Raw genomic sequence first — 19837 nt, 5'->3', positions numbered from 1 at the left:
GGAGGTAGCAATGGAGACAACGTGTGGAGGCTGCTATGGAGACAATTTAATTTGGATAGTGCCTGTATGTGGCAGTCCAAAAAAGTTTTCAAACCAGAGGAGCAGGTAGGTGGCCCTCCAGAAAAATGAAATAGATTGAGTGCCTGTATGTGGCAGTCCAAAGAAGTTTTCAAACCAGAGGAGCAGGTAGGTGGCCCTCCAGAAAAATGAAATAGATTGAGTGCCTGTATGTGGCAGTCCAAAAAAGTTTTCAAACCAGAGGAGCAGGTAGGTGGCCCTCCAGAAAAATGGAATAGATTGAGTGCCTGTATGTGGCAGTCCAAAAAAGTTTTCAAACCAGAGGAGCAGGTAGGTGGCCCTCCAGAAAAATTAAATAGATTGAGTGCCTGTATGTGGCAGTCCAAAAAAGTTTTCAAACCAGAGGAGCAGGTAGGTGGCCCTCCAGAAAAATGGAATAGATTGAGTGCCTGTATGTGGCAGTCCAAAAAAGTTTTCAAACCAGAGGAGCAGGTAGGTGGCCCTCCAGAAAAATTGAATAGATTGAGTGCCTGTATGTGGCAGTCCAAATAAGTTTTCAAACCAAAGGACCGGGTAGGTGGCCCTCCAGAAAAATTAAATGCATAAAGTACTATAGCTAGAGCCAGTGGGCCCTGTCAAAAAATAGCCAGTTTCCTCTGCTTTAGTGTACAAAGAGGAGGAGAAGGAGGAAAATGAGGAGGAGGAGGAGTGCATAAATTATTCAGGTTGAGCTTCCTTCACCTGGTGGAGATTGGAAATTATGAGAAAACCAGGCTTTATTCATCTTAATAAGCGTCAGCCTGTCAGCGCTGTCAGTCGACAGGCGTGTACGCTTATCGGTGATGATGCCACCAGCTGCACTGAAAACCCGCTCGGACAAGACGATAGCGGCAGGGCAGGCAAGAACCTCCAAGGCGTACAGCGCTAGTTCGTGCCACATGTCCAGCTTTGAAACCCAGTAGTTGTAGGGAGCTGTGTGATCATTTAGGACGATGGTATGGTCAGCTACGTACTCCCTCACCATCTTTCTGTAAAGATCAGCCCTACTCTGCCGAGACTGGGGACAGGTGACAGTGTCTTGCTGGGGTGACATAAAGCTGGCAAAAGCCTTGTAAAGCGTACCCTTGCCAGTGCTGGACAAGCTGCCTGCTCGCCTACTCTCCCTCGCTACTTGTCCCGCAGAACTACGCACTCTGCCGCTAGCGCTGTCAGAAGGGAAATACTGTTTCAGCTTGTGCACCAGGGCCTGCTGGTATTCATGCATTCTCACACTCCTTTCCTCTGCAGGGATGAGAGTGGAAAGATTGTGCTTGTACCGTGAGTCCAGGAGAGTGAATACCCAGTAATCGGAGCTGGAATAAATTCTTTGAACGCAAGGGTCACGGGCATATCTGCCATATGCGCCAGAGTCCCAACGCGCAAGAATTCACTCCCCTCACTGGCCTGACTGCCCATTTCCTCCTCCTCCAACTCCTCCAACTCCTCTTCTTCTGCCCATACACGCTGAACAGTGAAGGTCTGAGCAATGCTCCCCTCTTGTGTCTCGCCAACATTCTCCTCCTCTTCCTCCTCATCCTCCTCCACCTCCTCCGATATGCGCTGAGAAACAGACCTGAGGGTGCTTTGGCTATCAACAAGGGAATCTTCTTCCCCCGTCTCTTGTGACGAGCGCAAAGCTTCCAACTTCATGCTGATCAGAGAGTTTTTCAACAGGCCAAGCAGCGGGATGGTGAGGCTGATGATGGCGGCATCGCCACTGACCATCTGTGTTGACTCCTCAAAGTTACTCAGCACCTGACAGATATCAGACATCCACGTCCACTCCTCATTGTAGACTTGAGGAAGCTGACTGACCTGACTACCAGTTCTGGTGGAAGTTGACATCTGGCAGTCTACAATGGCTCGGCGCTGCTGGTAAACTCTGGATAACATGGTCAGTGTTGAATTCAGGCATAGTAGGCCTGAAACACCTGGACCGAGGTAGGCCCCGCAATCCTCGGCGTCGGCAGTATATGACCAGCCGCAGGGTCAGACTCGGTCCCAGCCTCCACCAAGTTAACCCAATGTGCCGTCAGCGATATATTGTGGCCCTGCCCGGCAGCACTCGTCCACGTGTCCATGGTCAGGTGGACCTTGTCAGAAACGGCGTTGGTCAGGGCACGGATGATGTTGTCTGACACGTGCTGGTGCAGGGCTGGGACGGCACATCGGGAAAAGTAGTGGCGGCTGGGGACCGAATACCGAGGGGCGGCCGCCGCCATGAGGTTGCGAAAGGCCTCGGTCTCTACTAGCCTATAGGGCAGCATCTCCAGGCTAAGCAATCTGGAGATGTGGACATTAAGGGCTTGGGCGTGCGGGTGGGTTGCACTATATTTGCGTTTCCGCTCCAGCGTCTGGGGTATGGAGAGCTGAACGCTGGTGGATGCTGTGGAGGATCGTGGAGGCGACGATGGGGTTTTTGTGGCAGGGTCCTGGGCAGGGGGCTGACTATCAGCTGACACAGGGGAAGGAGCAGTGGTGTGCTCGGCCGGAGGTGAACGGGCTTGTTGCCACTGAGTGGGGTGTTTAGCATTCATATGCCTGCGCATACTGGTGGTAGTTAAGCTAGTAGTGGTGGAACCCCTGCTGATCCTGGTTTGGCAAATGTTGCACACCACAGTCCGTCGGTCATCCGGTGTTTCCTTAAAGAACCTCCAGACTTCTGAAAATCTAGCCCTCGCCGCAAGAGCCCTCGCCACGGGAGCTTCACTAGTTGACACATTTGGCGCTGATGCACCAGCTCTGGCCCTGCCTCTCCGTCTGGCCCCACCACTGCCTCTTCCAACCTGTTCTGGTCGAGGACTCTCCTCTGTCTCAGAAGCACTGTGTTCACCCGGCCTATCAACCCAGCTTGGGTCTGTCACCTCATCATCCTCCGATCCCTCAGTCTGCTCCCCCCTCGGACTTCCTGCCCTGACAACAACTTCCCCACTGTCTGACAACCGTGTCTCCTCATCGTCGGACACCTCTTTAGACACTTCTTCCACTACGTCAAGAAGGTCATCATCACCCACAGACTGCGACTGGTGGAAAACCTGGGCATCGGAAAATTGCTCAGCAGCAACCGGACAAGTGGTTTGTGAGTGTGGGAAGGGTCCAGGAAACAGTTCCTCAGAGTATGCCGGTTCAAATGGCAAATTTTCCTGGGAGGGGGCAGACTGGGGGGGAGGAGGCTGAGGTGCAGGAGCTGGAGGAGTGCCGATTTTGGTGACATGGGTGGACTGCGTGGAAGACTGACTGGTGGACAAATTGCTCGAAGCATTGTCGGCAATCCACGACATCACCTGTTCGCACTGTTCTGGCCTCAACAGTGCTCTACCACGAGTCCCAGTAACTTCAGACATGAACCTAGGGAGTGTAGCTCTGCGGCGATCCCCTGCTCCCTCATCAGCAGGTGGTGTCTCACCCCGCCCAGGACCACGGCCTCTGACCCCTGCAGTAGTTGGACGCCCACGTCCCCGCCCTCGTCCTCTACCCCTAGCCCTCGGGTTAAACATTTTGAAAATGAGAGTTATAACTTTAATTTTTTTTTAACTTTTTTTTGTGTTTTTTTGTTTTTTTTTGTGTTTTTTAGTTTTTAAAACCAAACGATGCTATCCTATTGCTATGGCTATTTTCTAGCCAAGTATGAAAGCACACTACTATGCCAGATGAGATGACGCTGAGTTATTAAACAAAATAAACGTAAAATAAAAAAGGAAATGGCAGACTGTGCCTAATTGAAATCCAACCCCTAATAAATTTTCCCACTTCGGTCTTTGCGATGGATATGTGCGTCACTAAGCGCAAAACACAGCGGTCGCAAGTCTCACTACAAATTGCTCACAATTTGCTAGTAGATGCACTGCAGCAAGTACAGCCACCAGCAGATCAACCAGAAATCAAATATATATAACGCTACTGTAGGCGTAAGTAAGCCGTTTGGATTCTCCTATGGCTATTTTCTAGCCAAGTATGAAAGCACACTACTATGCCAGATGAGATGACGCTGAGTTATGAAAAAAATAAACGTAAAATAAAAAAGGAAATGGCAGACTGTGCCCAATTGAAATACAACCCCGGGCCCTAATAAATTTTCCCACTTCGGTCTTTGCGATGGATATGTGCGTCACTAAGCGCAAAACACAGCGGTTGCAAGTCTCACTCCAAATTGCTCACAATTTGCTAGTAGATGCACTGCAGCAAGTACAGCCACCAGCAGATCAACCAGAAATCAAATATATATAACGCTACTGTAGGCGTAAGTAAGCCGTTTGGATTCTCCTATGGCTATTTTCTAGCCAAGTATGAAAGCACACTACTATGCCAGATGAGATGACGCTGAGTTATGAAAAAAATAAACGTAAAATAAAAAAGGAAATGGCAGACTGTGCCTAATTGAAATACAACCCCGAGCCCTAATAAATTTTCCCACTTCGGTCTTTGCGATGGATATGTGCGTCACTAAGCGCAAAACACATTGGTCGCAAGTCTCACTCCAAATTGCTCACAATTTGCTAGTAGATGCACTGCAGCAAGTACAGCCACCAGCAGATCAACCAGAAATCAAATATATATAACGCTACTGTAGGCGTAAGTAAGCCGTTTGGATTCTCCTATGGCTATTTTCTAGCCAAGTATGAAAGCACACTACTATGCAAGATGAGATGACACTGAGTTATTAAAAAAATAAACGTAAAATAAAAAGAAACTGGCAGACTGTGCCTAATTGAAATCAAACCCCTAATAAATTTTCCCACTTCGGTGTTTGAGGTGGATATGTGTGTCACTAAGAGCTAAACACAACGGTAGCAAGTCCCCCTGCTAATTCCTCACAATATGGTACTAGCTGCACTACTAGTGCCAGCAAGCCCAGCCACAAGCAAATAAAAAAAAAAGTATAACGTTATTGTAGCCCTAAGAAGGGCTGTTGGGTTCTTGTTGAATCACTCCTGCCTAACTCTATTCTAATAGACACCCTATCGCTTTCCCTAACCAGCAGCAGCTCTCTCCCTAGCGGCATCCAGACACAGAATGATCCGAGCAGCGCGGGCAGCGGCTAGTCTATCCCAGGGTCACCTGATCTGGCCAGCCAACCACTGCTATCGACGTGTAAGGGTACCACGTCATGCTGGGTGGAGTGCAGAGTCTCCTGGCTTGTGATTGGCTCTGTTTCTGGCCGCCAAAAAGCAAAACGGCGGGAGCCGCAATTTTCTTGAGCGGGCGAAGTATTCGTCCGAGCAACGAGCAGTTACGAGTACGCTAATGCTCGATCGAGCATCAAGCTCGGACGAGTATGTTCGCTCATCTCTAGTCCTAACACAATCCAAAGAAACGGCAAACTCCAATCAATCAAATAATTGTTGTACTCTTGTCCTACAGCAAAGATGTTACAGCTTCTCCATACAACAGCTGAAATGTTACCCTCGTACAACGGGTGCAAAACATATTGTGGGTGGTGGGAAAGCTGCTTACAATTTTTCTGTACTTGTTCATCATAACCCAAGTGAGATAGATATTGTATCATCGTCATCACCTCCTAGAGGAAAGTGTCTGTGTCTAAAGGCTCCTCATATCTTCACTGAAGACAGATCTAAGTGGTAAACCCAGCAGTTTAGCAGGAGGGAGAAGAGCTGAGGTAGGAGGTAGAGACATTATCCTCTAGTAATAAAATATATAACAACATTTCTAATAGTCACATAGAATATTTATTAATCTAACATTACATGAATACATTGTAGTAATTGTAGAGATTCTAGAGATTTTTAGAAGACATTTGTCCCCAAAAGAAATTCAAGTGATTAAATATTCTTAATGATAACATTTACTAGTCAGTGTAGAACGTGTCCTCATTGTATGTAGCCCCCGTGGTAGTTGTGATTTGTGTATATTCTGGGTTGCGGGGTATAATCTGGGCTGGGGGGGGGTATATTCTGGGCTGGGGGGTATATTCTGGGCTGGGGGGGAATATTCTGGGTTGCGGGGTATAATCTGGGACAGGGTTATCCTCACCTGCTACACCTGGAAGTTACAAGACTGAATCGCTGTAGAATGTCCCATCGATCCTGACATTGAGGGATATATTCTGCTGTTACATTCTGATTCTTCTAAGGATCCGCGTGCTGCACTCGCGTGTCTGAATTTGGCGCAGCTGCACTGCTTTCAGACAGGAGAAATGGCGGGGGGGGGCGCGCGGTCAAACGATGCGACTGATTTTGACTGAATGCGGGATTTAACTTTCGAATTGCATCTTAAGATCAAGCACATACATGCACCAGGAAGAAGAAGGTGAACTCCGGGCGCACGATATTAGTAAATCGCGGCACAATGCATTATTATCGGACAATGCACTTTCAGGGAACTTTGTTGGACAGGTAAGTAAATGCGCCCCGTTATTTATCAAATATCTGAGGGATTGACATTGTAATACAAACTCACTGAGCGATTACTATCTGAGCTGTAACATTCATGAAAAAATATTCTACCTTTATATCACTTACTGTCTATGGAAGGATCTTATACTGTAATATCTTACAATCTGGGTGATTTGCATATTTCCTGTATGACGTCGTCTCTCAGACTATTTCCCTGGAGATTTCATGTGATATAAATAAGACATGAAACCAATGATCTGTGTGTGTGAGCGTCCAGAACAATGAAGATGGTTTCCCTGAGATCTCTGCTCTGTGCGCTGTATCTTTACATACAAGGTAATGTCCAGGGAGGTTTATACTATGTGGATAGAGGAGAAGACATAGGACATCCCTGTATACATGTAGTAAGAGGAGAAGGCTCACATTTCTATCATTGTCACCATTATCTCTTCTCTTTCTCCTCCAAGTTTCCTGTGGAGAGATTGTGATGACCCAGGACCCAGAATATGTGTCCGTGTCCCCCGGAGATACAGTCACCATCTCATGTACAGCCAGTGAGAGTCTATTCCACCCTAGTGTGAATTATCATACATTAAACTGGTACCAACACAAACCAGGAAAATCTCCAAAACTAATTATACGTAATGTCAGTGAACAACCATCAGGAATCCCAGAAAGATTTCAAGGATCTGGAGCCACAACTAAATTCACGCTGACAATTAAAGGAACTACAGAGGAAGATGCAGCAGATTATTACTGTCAGCAGTGGAGGAAATGGCCCCTCACACAGTGATACAGAGCCGTACAAATACCTCCTTCCCCATTCACTTATGTTAGAAATGCATCTCGTATCTTCACAGCATAGACAATTGCCTTCAGATGACCCCAAAGGTCTGAGCATTTCTACATGAAGAGTTCCCTGGAGAATGGATTGGTCATCGTGGGCAAATTAAATGGCTGCCACGGTCTCCCTATATGACCCTTAGACTATTATCTTTGGGGTCATCTGAAGTCTATGCTGTGAAGATTCGAGATGTGCAGCATCTGAGACAACTGATAGTGGAAGCCTGTGCCAGCATTTCTTCTGCTGTGTTGCTATCAGGTGTCAGGAGTGGGAGAAGAGGCTGCATTGACAATCCAACATAATGGTCATACATTTTATAAGTGGTCATAAACTTGTGAATAACTCATGAAAGAATAAAGTTACATTTTAATCAAGCACATCATATTTTTTTTTCTCCAAATTTTTAACAAGTTTGATGTGTTACATGACTTCACATTGGGAGAAAAAAAAGTTGGATCCAAAATGGACAAATTCAAAATGGCTGCCATGGTCAACGCTAATCTTGAAAAGTTATACTAATGTGCCACAAACAGAAAGTTGATATCACCAATCATTCCCATTTTATTTAGGCTTATCCATATGAATGGCCCACCCTGTATTAAGCACATGATGTAGATAGGGTGGAGGATACTTGAGCAGAGATATCAAAATTTGACAAAAGCAATATATTACAATGAGGAGACAAATAAAATTTATTTTATAAGATCCAACCCTGTCGTCTATTGTGATCAAACTGTGGAAATGTTCTCAAAATTACAATTGATATTGTATAGTGAAATGACATTGTACAAACCGTGAGCAGATGCTTGGTAACAAATGATATTGTACAGATCCTTACATCTACAATCGGATGCACACGTCCTTATGCACATCACAAGTTGAGCAGATTTTCTCCAGAAAATACAATACTTTAATAGTGTAACAGGGGAAAGGATTTTCCCTGGTTGTACTATAGAGCTGAGAGCTGGTGTTCAGACACAATATAGAATGGTACCCCCTGAAGAAGCGAGGGGGAAACGCACGTTGGGGTGTCCAATAACCGCACCGTCCAAGCACCATGGGTAAAACACTGGTCTATATATATGTATATTTATATACACCCATCATACAGCACAGATGTTACATCAGCTCAGCCAAATGGAGCAGCTAAGATACTGTCGTCCTACAATGGGCCAATGTGCGTGAACTGTTTGGATGTGAGTTTTTCTGATGCACTCGGTTTGAGGGGTGTGCGTTACTTTACTGCAGGAATTGGCTACATAAATGTGGCGGCCGATGTGAGTACGAACCTGGATTGCCCCCTACTGTGCACAGGGATTGTGTTGCGGTGTGCATAGTGCACACAATACTAGCGCAAACACTTCATAAATACATGTGCAACTAGTTTACACAGGTATTTATGTGCAGTAAGGATGCTGCAGTAGCCAAACAATATCCCTCTAGTTCTACAAATTATCACTTGTGTATTGTATCAGTCTTACAGTAATATTTCCGCAGGGTGTATCAGGACTGAGCAGTATAGAAGAGAATAAACCAAAGAAAATCCAATAGATGAGCTGCCATAGAATTACCCTGCAGATTGTCCTCATATATCAGTATAATGAGCGGGAGACATCCCCAAAATCCTGAGTAACTGTCCTGTAGTTGGTCATTGCATCACCTCTAGATTTCTTCTCTACGTCATGTAGATCACTATGTAGAAAAGTCACCCGTCTGCTAGAGAGCACAGTATAGTGAATATAGATAGAAAACAGAAGGTTTAGTGTTCTCCTCTCCTGTAGAGGACCTCGTCTTCCTCTTTTGCATACACAACCTCAGGTGACGTCTCTCTGGAGGGGACACAGTATAAATGTCCGGGCTCTGTGATCTGTGATCAGACAATCCTCAGAGGAGAAGATGTTGTCTCTGACTTCTCTCATCTGTGTCCTGTATCTTTACATCAGAGGTAAAGTACAAGTGACGCCTCATATAATATCACACACATTAACCCCTTAGCTGGAATGAGGGGCTGTTGTTGTGGAGGAGTAAGAGATATTTCTGTCCTTTCTCTCTCTTCTTAGGTTCCTATGGAGAGATTGTGATGACCCAGACTCCAGGATATTTGGTGGCTTCTCCCGGAGACACCATCAAGGTCCAATGTAAACCCAGTTCTAGTGTGACCGGTAACTACGCTTATATCAACTGGTATCAACAGAAACCAGGAGAAGCTCCGAAGCTTCTCATCTATTGGGCGACTACTCGCCAGTCCGGGATCCCAGAGAGGTTCAGTGGATCAGGATCAGGACTGGATTTTACTCTGACAATTACTGAGCTGAAGGCAGAAGATGCAGCAGATTATTACTGTCAGCAGGGTTATAGCCGCCCGCTCACACAGTGATACAGAGCCGTACAAAAACCTCCTTCATATCATCAGAGCAGAGAACAGGTGTCTGTACAGGAGGATAAAAATACATCTACTATAAGAAAAGAGAATGAGGGCGAATCCTCCCGGGACTGAGAGAGGGAAGCACAAAACATCTCAGCTATAAAGAGTCTCATGAGGTGGAGAAGACCCTGATAGTATGAGGGAAGTACAGTGATGGGGAAAGCAGGAGCAGACTGTCTATCTGCCATGAGGACTCGATCCCCGATCCACTGATCACATGGTGGGATCTCCCAGTCCTGATCCTTACAGGACACATTGTGCAGAGCTCAGCAGTCAGAGGTATCCAGGATCCCCCCCTCATGTATCTGTGACTCGCTGGACGTCTCTTACTCCTGCAGTCACTTATATCTCATCCCCATAGATTATTACTACAGATTAGAGATGAGCGAACACTAAAATGCTCGGGTACTCGTTATTCGAGACGAACTTTTCCCGATGCTCGAGTGCTCGTCTCGAATAACGAACCCCATTGAAGTCAATGGGAGACTCGAGCATTTTTCAAGGGGACCAAGGCTCTGCACAGGGAAGCTTGGCCAAACACCTGGGAACCTCAGAAAAGGATGGAAACACCACGGAAATGGACAGGAAACAGCAGGGGCAGCATGCATGGATGCCTCTGAGGCTGCCTAATCGCACCATTATGCCAAAATTATGGGCAACAGCATGGCCATGACAGAGTGACAGAATGAAGCTAGATAGCATCTAAAACATCCAATAATTGACCCTGACACTATAGGGGACGGCATGCAGAGGCAGCGGCAGCAGGCTAGAGAGTGGCATGGCGACATACCCTAATTGGACTCAGGCTTCAAACCAATGGGTGTCAGAGAGGAACCAAAGGAGGTGAGCAAGAAGCGCTCAAATAATATCGGTACATGATAAAAGTTTGCCAGTATATTTTGTGGATTACACAGCAGGGTGGCGACAAAGTTAACATGGAAGCCATGAAAACAACCCAAAATTCTGCCTGACACAGCTCGTTTGATAAGGGGACCATGTATGCTTACAGTTCATGCCAGTCGCTGCACTGGCTGCCAGTCTCCTTTCGAATACAGTTTAAAATAATAATAACCCTCATCCATAAAGCTCTGTATAATGCTGCACCCCCCTACCTCTCCTCTCTTATCTCAGTCTATCGCCCAACCCGTGCTCTTAGATCCGCCAGTGATCTTAGATTAACCTCTACCCTAGTGCGGACCTCCCACTCGCTTCTCCAAGACTTCTCTAGAGCTGCACCAATTCTATGGAATGCTCTGCCCCGGACTATCAGACTAATACCTAACCTCCAAAGTTTCAAACGTGCTCTTAAAACCCATTTCTTTAGGCAAGCCTATAACACTCATTAACTGCATGAAGTTTTAACTCTTCTACTAACCCGTCCTGTGTCGTCCTCCCATCTGTTATCCAGCAACCAACAGGCACCAGACTTCTCTGCAGTCCCATTCACCCTGGACCTGGTATATAAGATGACGGCTGAGTGGTTCAAGCGACAGCAATTCCATTTATTATATTTTTTTCTATTCCCTAAGAAGAATGGCTTGACCATTAAATATTCTTTTACCTCGTGTTACCCCATCATCTTCATAAACCGTAAGCTCTGGCGAGCAGGGACCTCACTCCTGTTGTTCCATACAAATGTTGTGCTCTGTTAGATTACATTTGTATTTGTTTCCTATGATTTGTAAAGCGCTACAGAATATGATGACGCTATATAAATAAAGATTATTATTATTATTATTATGGAGGCAGTGAACTAGTAGTAGATTAAAGGTGCTGCAACTATGTTAGTTGGATCTTGGGATGGAGCTGGCGCTCTGCAGCCAGGCGAGCTTTCGCCAATCCAAGCCCCTGTCTCTAGGCTACTCCCCAAACAGCACTTCTAAGAACCTTTTGTATAAGATCAAGTGTAGTAGCGTTCTTATAAGTTTAGGATATGGTGGGTGAGGGGAATGTAAACAGATGCGCAAGAAGCGCTGAAATAATATCCCTAAATGGTAAAAGTTTGCAAGTATATTTTGTGGATTACACAGCAGGGTGGCGACAAAGTTAACAACTTTGATGTGGAATGCCCTGTAATAGCTCTTGGGCGGTGTGCCTTTTATCGCCTAGGCTCAGCAGTTTCAGCACCGCCTGCTGTCGCTTAGCGACGGCACTGCTGGTGTGCCTAGAGCTACCGACTGATGGCGCCATGCCCACGGATGGTAATTCGGAGGAGGAGGAGGTGGAGGAGGGGTGGGAGGAGGTATAGTAGGCCTTTGAGACCTGGACCGAGGTAGGCCCCGCAATTCTCTGCGTCGGCAGTATATGACCAGCCCCAGGGTCAGACTCGGTCCCAGCCTGCACCAAGTTAAGTGTAGTAGCGTTCTTATAAGTTTGGGATATGGCGGGTGAGGGGAATGTAAACAGATGCGCAAGAAGCGCATGATGCGCATGGAGCTGGCGCTCCGCTGCCAGGCGAGCTTTCGCCAATCCAAGCCCCTGTCTCTAGGCTACTCCCCAAACAGCACTTCTAAGAACCTTTTGTATAAGATCAAGTGTAGTAGCGTTCTTATAAGTTTAGGATATGGCGGGTGAGGGGAATGTAAACAGATGCGCAAGAAGCGCTGAAATAATATCCCTAAATGGTAAAAGTTTGCCAGTATATTTTGTGGATAACACAGCAGGGTGGCGACAAAGTTAACAACTTTGATGTGGAATCCATGAAAACAACCCAAATTTCTGCCTGACACACCTCGTTTGATAAAGGGACGATGTATGGAGGCAGCTATATGGACGACTTTTGGAGGTAGCAATGGAGACAACGTGTGGAGGCTGCTATGGAGACAATTTAATTTGGATAGTGCCTGTATGTGGCAGTCCCAAACATTTTTCAAACCAGAGGAGCAGGTAGGTGGCCCTCCAGTAAAATGGAATAGATTGAGTGCCTGTATGTGGCAGTCCCAAAAATGTTTCAAACCAGAGGAGCAGGTAGGTGGCCCTGCAGTAAAATGGAATAGATTGAGTGCCTGTATGTGGCAGTCCCAAACATTTTTCAAACCAGAGGAGCAGGTAGGTGGCCCTCCAGTAAAATGGAATAGATTGAGTGCCTGTATGTGGCAGTCCCAAACATTTTTCAAACCAGAGGAGCAGGTAGGTGGCCCTCCAGTAAAATGGAATAGATTGAGTGCCTGTATGTGGCAGTCCCAAAAATTTTTTAAAACAGAGGACCGGGTAGGTGGCCCTCCAGAAAAATGGAATAGATTGAGTGCCTGTATGTGGCACTCACAAAAATTGTTTCAAACAGAGGACCGGGTAGGTGGCCCTCCAGAAAAATTAAATGCATGAAGTACTATAGCAAGAGCCAGTGGGCCCTGTCAAAAAATAGCCATTTTCCTCTGCTTTACTGTACAAAGAGGAGGAGAAGGAGGAAAATGAGGAGGAGGAGGAGTGGATCAATTATTCAGGTTGAGCTTCCTTCACCTGGTGGAGATTGGAAATTCTGAGAAATCCAGCCTTTATTCATTTTAATAAGCGTCAGCCTGTCAGCGCTGTCAGTCGACAGGCGTGTACGCTTATCGGTGATGATGCCACCAGCTGCACTGAAAACCCGCTCGGACAAGACGCTAGCGGCAGGGCAGGCAAGAACCTCCAAGGCGTACAGCGCCAGTTCGTGCCACATGTCCAGCTTTGAAACCCAGTAGTTGTAGGGAGCTGTGTGATCATTTAGGACGATGGTATGGTCAGCTACGTACTCCCTCACCATCTTTCTGTAAAGATCAGCCCTACTCTGCCGAGACTGGGGACAGGTGACAGTGTCTTGCTGGGGTGACATAAAGCTGGCAAAAGCCTTGTAAAGCGTACCCTTGCCAGTGCTGGACAAGCTGCCTGCTCGCCTACTCTCCCTCGCTACTTGTCCCGCAGAACTACGCACTCTGCCGCTAGCGCTGTCAGAAGGGAAATACTGTTTCAGCTTGTGCACCAGGGCCTGCTGGTATTCATGCATTCTCACACTCCTTTCCTCTGCAGGGATGAGAGTGGAAAGATTTTGCTTGTACCGTGGGTCCAGGAGAGTGAACACCCAGTAATCGGTGCTGGAATAAATTCTTTGAACGCGAGGGTCACGGGATAGGCAGCCTAGCATGAAATCTGCCTTATGCGCCAGAGTACCAACGCGTAAGAATTCACTCCCCTCACTGGCCTGACTGTCCATTTCCTCCTCCTCCAACTCCTCCAACTCCTCTTCTTCTGCCCATACACGCTGAACAGTGAAGGACTCAACAATGGTCCCCTCTTGTGTCTCGCCAACATTCTCCTCCTCCTTCTCCTCATCCTCCTCCACCTCCACCTCCTCCGATATGCGCTGAGAAACAGACCTGAGGGTGCTTTGGCTATCAACAAGGGAATATTCTTCCCCTGTCTCTTGTGACGAGCGCAAAGCTTCCGACTTCATGCTGACCAGAGAGTTTTTCAACAGGCCAAGCAGCGGGATGGTGAGGCTGATGATGGCGGCATCGCCACTGACCATCTGTGTTGACTCCTCAAAGTTACTCAGCACCTGACAGATATCAGACATCCACGTCCACTCCTCATTGTAGACTTGAGGAAGCTGACTGACCTGACTACCAGTTCTGGTGGAAGTTGACATCTGGCAGTCTACAATCGCTCTGCGCTGCTTGTAAACTCTGGATAACATGGTCAGTGTTTAATTCCACCTCGTGGGCACGTCGCACAACAGTCGGTGAGCGGGCAGTTGGAGGCGGCGCTGCGCTGCCCTGAGAGTGGCAGCATCTGGGCTGGACTTCCTGAAATGCGCACAGATGCGGCGCACCTTCGTGAGCAAATCAGACAGATTGGGGTATGTCTTGAGGAAACGCTGAACTATCAGATTTAACACATGGGCCAGGCATGGCACATGTGTCAGTCTGCCGAGTTGCAGAGCCGCCACCAGGTTACGGCCGTTGTCACACACAACCATTCCCGGCTTGAGGTTCAGCGGTGCCAGCCACAGATCAGTCTGCGCCGTGATGCCCTGTAATAGCTCTTGGGCGGTGTGCCTTTTGTCGCCTAGGCTCAGCAGTTTGAGCACCGCCTGCTGTCGCTTAGCGACGGCACTGCTGCTGTGCCTAGAGCTACCGACTGATGGCGCCGTGCCCACGGATGGTAGTTCGGAGGAGGAGGTGGAGGAGGGGTGGGAGGAGGAGGAGGCATAGTAGGCCTGAAACACCTGGACCGAGGTAGGCCCCGCAGTCCTCGGCGTCGGCAGTATATGAGCAGCCCCAGGGTCAGACTCGGTCCCAGCCTCCACCAAGTTAACCCAATGTGCCGTCAGCGATATATAGTGGCCCTGCCCGGCAGCACTCGTCCACCTGTCCGTGGTCAGGTGGACCTTGTCAGAAACGGCGTTGGTCAGGGCACGGATGATGTTGTCTGACACGTGCTGGTGCAGGGCTGGGACGGCACATCGGGAAAAGTAGTGGCGGCTGGGGACCGAATACCGAGGGGCGGCCGCCGCCATGAGGTTGCGAAAGGCCTCGGTCTCTACTAGCCTATAGGGCAGCATCTCCAGGCTAAGCAATCTGGAGATGTGCACATTAAGGGCTTGGGCGTGCGGGTGGGTTGCACTATATTTGCGTTTCCGCTCCAGCGTCTGGGGTATGGAGAGCTGAACACTGGTGGATGCTGTGGAGGATCGTGGAGGCGACGATGGGGTTTTTGTGGCAGGGTCCTGGGCAGGGGGCTGACTATCAGCTGACACAGGGGAAGGAGCAGTGGTGTGCACGGCCGGAGGTGAACGGGCTTGTTGCCACTGAGTGGGGTGTTTAGCATTCATATGCCTGCGCATACTGGTGGTAGTTAAGCTAGTAGTGGTGGAACCCCTGCTGAGCCTGGTTTGGCAAATGTTGCACACCACAGTCCGTCGGTCATCCGGTGTTTCCTTAAAGAACCTCCAGACTTCTGAAGATCTAGCCCTCGCCGCAAGAGCCCTCGCCACGGGAGCTTCACTAGTTGACACATTTGGCGCTGATGCACCAGCTCTGGCCCTGCCTCTCCGTCTGGCCCCACCACTGCCTCTTCCAACCTGTTCTGGTCGAGGACTCTCCTCCGTCTCAGAAGCACTGTGTTCACCCGGCCTCTCAACCCAGCTTGGGTCTGTCACCTCATCATCCTCCGATCCCTCAGTCTGCTCCCCCCTCGGACTTCCTGCCCTGACAACAACTTCCCCACTGTCTGACAACCGTGTCTCCTCATCGTCGGACACCTCTTTACACACTTCCACTACGTCAAGAAGGTCATCATAACCCACAGACTGTGACTGGTGGAAAACCTGGGCATCGGAAAATTGCTCAGCAGCAACCGGACAAGTGGTTTGTGACTGTGGGAAGGGTCCAGAAAACAGTTCCTCAGAGTATGCCGGTTCAAATGCCAAATTTTCCTGGGAGGGGGCAGACTGGGGGGGAGGAGGCTGAGGTGCAGGAGCTGGAGGAGTGGCGATTTCGGTGACATGGGTGGACTGCGTGGAAGACTGACTGGTGGTGGACAAATTGCTCGAAGCATTGTCAGCAATCAACGACATCACCTGTTCGCACTGTTCTGGCCTCAACAGTGCTCTACCACGAGTCCCAGTAACTTCAGACATGAACCTAGGGAGTGTAGCTCTGCGGCGTTCCCCTGCTCCCTCATCAGCAGGTGGTGTCTCACCCCGCCCAGGACCACGGCCTCTGACCCCTGCAGTAGTTGGACGCCCACATCCCCGCCCTCGTCCTCTACCCCTAGCCCTCGGGTTAAACATTTTTAAAATGAGAGTTATAACTTTATTTTTTTTTTAACTTTTTTTTGTTTTTTTTTGTGTTTTTTGTTTTTTTTTGTGTTTTTTGTTTTTTTTTTGAGTTTTTAAAACCAAACAATGCTATCCTATTGCTATGGCTATTTTCTAGCCAAGTATCAAAGCACACTACTATGCCAGATGAGATGACACTGAGTTAGTGCCTAATTGAAATCCAACCCCTACTAAATTTTCCCACTTCGGTCTTTGCTATGGATATGTGCGTCACTAAGCGCAGAACACAGCGGTCGCAAGTCTCACTACAAATTGCTCAGAATTGGCTAGTACATGCACTGCAGAAAGTACAGCCACCAGCAGATCAACCAGAAATCAAATATATAGAACGCTACTGTAGGCGTAAGTAAGCTGTTTGTATTCTCCTATGGCTATTTTCTAGCCAAGTATCAAAGCACACTACTATGCCAGATGAGATGACACTGAGTTAGTGCCTAATTGAAATCCAACCCCTACTAAATTTTCCCACTTCGGTCTTTGCTATGGATATGTGCGTCACTAAGCGCAGAACACAGCGGTCGCAAGTCTCACTACAAATTGCTCAGAATTGGCTAGTACATGCACTGCAGAAAGTACAGCCACCAGCAGATCAACCAGAAATCAAATATATAGAACGCTACTGTAGGCGTAAGTAAGCTGTTTGTATTCTCCTATGGCTATTTTCTAGCCAAGTATCAAAGCACACTACTATGCCAGATGAGATGACACTGAGTTAGTGCCTAATTGAAATCCAACCCCTACTAAATTTTCCCACTTCGGTCTTTGCTATGGATATGTGCGTCACTAAGCGCAGAACACAGCGGTCGCAAGTCTCACTACAAATTGCTCAGAATTGGCTAGTACATGCACTGCAGAAAGTACAGCCACCAGCAGATCAACCAGAAATCAAATATATAGAACGCTACTGTAGGCGTAAGTAAGCTGTTTGTATTCTCCTATGGCTATTTTCTAGCCAAGTATCAAAGCACACTATTATGCCAGATGAGATGACACTGAGTTAGTGCCTAATTGAAATCCAACCCCTACTAAATTTTCCCACTTCGGTCTTTGCTATGGATATGTGCGTCACTAAGCGCAGAACACAGCGGTCGCAAGTCTCACTACAAATTGCTCAGAATTGGCTAGTACATGCACTGCAGAAAGTACAGCCACCAGCAGATCAACCAGAAATCAAATATATAGAACGCTACTGTAGGCGTAAGTAAGCTGTTTGTATTCTCCTATGGCTATTTTCTAGCCAAGTATCAAAGCACACTACTATGCCAGATGAGATGACACTGAGTTAGTGCCTAATTGAAATCCAACCCCTACTAAATTTTCCCACTTCGGTCTTTGCTATGGATATGTGCGTCACTAAGCGCAGAACACAGCGGTCGCAAGTCTCACTACAAATTGCTCAGAATTGGCTAGTACATGCACTGCAGAAAGTACAGCCACCAGCAGATCAACCAGAAATCAAATATATAGAACGCTACTGTAGGCGTAAGTAAGCTGTTTGTATTCTCCTATGGCTATTTTCTAGCCAAGTATCAAAGCACACTACTATGCCAGATGAGATGACACTGAGTTAGTGCCTAATTGAAATCCAACCCCTACTAAATTTTCCCACTTCGGTCTTTGCTATGGATATGTGCGTCACTAAGCGCAGAACACAGCGGTCGCAAGTCTCACTACAAATTGCTCAGAATTGGCTAGTACATGCACTGCAGAAAGTACAGCCACCAGCAGATCAACCAGAAATCAAATATATAGAACGCTACTGTAGGCGTAAGTAAGCTGTTTGTATTCTCCTATGGCTATTTTCTAGCCAAGTATCAAAGCACACTACTATGCCAGATGAGATGACACTGAGTTAGTGCCTAATTGAAATCCAACCCCTACTAAATTTTCCCACTTCGGTCTTTGCTATGGATATGTGCGTCACTAAGCGCAGAACACAGCGGTCGCAAGTCCCCCTGCTAATTCCTCACAAAATGGTACTAGATGCAAATTAAAATAAAAAAAGTAGAACGTTATTGTAGCCCTAAGAAGGGCTGTTGGGTTCTTTGAGAATCACTCCTGCCTAACAGTAAGCTAATAGAACACCCTAACGCTTTCCCTGACCAGCAGCAGCTCTCTCCCTAGCGGCATCCAGACACAGAATGATCCGAGCAGCGCGGGCAGCGGCTAGTCTATCCCAGGGTCACCTGATCTGGCCAGCCAACCACTGCTATCGACGTGTAAGGGTACCACGTCATGCTGGGTGGAGTGCAGAGTCTCCTGGCTTGTGATTGGCTCTGTTTCTGGCCGCCAGAAAGCAAAACGGCGGGAGCTGCCATTTTCTCGAGCGGGCGAAGTATTCGTCCGAGCAACGAGCAGTTTCGAGTATCCTAATGCTCGACCGAGCATCAAGCTCGGACGAGCATGTTCGCTCATCTCTACTACAGATACATTGTATCAGTCCTGGGCTCTGGATCTGTGTTCTGCCGCTTCTTCTGTCTATGATATAAGGATCTATGTAGAATATACGACCCGTGATGAATTCTCCATCTGCCGCCTCCTCCGCTCTGTCCGGCATCAGCCTCCGGCCTCTTCTACATTGTGAGAAAAAGCAAATATGATCCAGAAACTCAAAGAATAATCTACTAATCTATGTAGATAGAATGGAGGGAGGAGGCAGGATGTGATTTATTATACTCCTCAACGTCATCATATAACTGACCGGTGTAATACCCTACAATACACGAGGGATGACGTCTATCACTGACAATCACCAATTAACCAGTCACATCACATTGACTATATGCACATTTTTATCTGATTTTATGTGCGTAGAAGCAGGAAAAAGAGTTGAAACCATCTACAGTATGTCCATACTTATTTCCTCTAAACAGCAAAGCTGAAGTACGGAGGATATTTGTGGAAAAAGGACTGCAGTGGTTTCGTGTCTGAACAGTGGCTTATTCCCAATGAAAAATTTATTCTGAAAATATCTTCATGGACTGAAGGAAGTCGTATATACATATAGATTGGAAAAGAAGATTACAACAACTGTGCGCTCCGGTCAGATTAAGAAAACTTTTTAAGATCATATTAACCCCTCGCTGCCAAAGCCAGTTTTTCCCTTCTAGACTTGGTCCTATTTTAAGAATCTGTGTCACTGTAATTAGTTATAACTTTGCAACGCTTTACCGTATCAAGTGGATTTTGATAATAATTTTTCATGATGCATTGGACTTTACATTATTTAAAAAATATCGGGGATATCTTGTTTGTTTAACTATACAAATAATGGAAATTTGGCTAATTTCTTCCAGGAGCCGGGTTCTGAGATTGCGCAGCATGATACATAATACAGTGTA

This window comes from Engystomops pustulosus, chromosome 1 (assembly GCF_040894005.1).
Source record: "Engystomops pustulosus chromosome 1, aEngPut4.maternal, whole genome shotgun sequence".
Classification (NCBI taxonomy): Eukaryota; Metazoa; Chordata; class Amphibia; order Anura; family Leptodactylidae; genus Engystomops; species Engystomops pustulosus.
The sequence above is the reverse complement of the archived record's forward strand: the minus strand, read 5'-3'. Positions refer to the sequence as shown.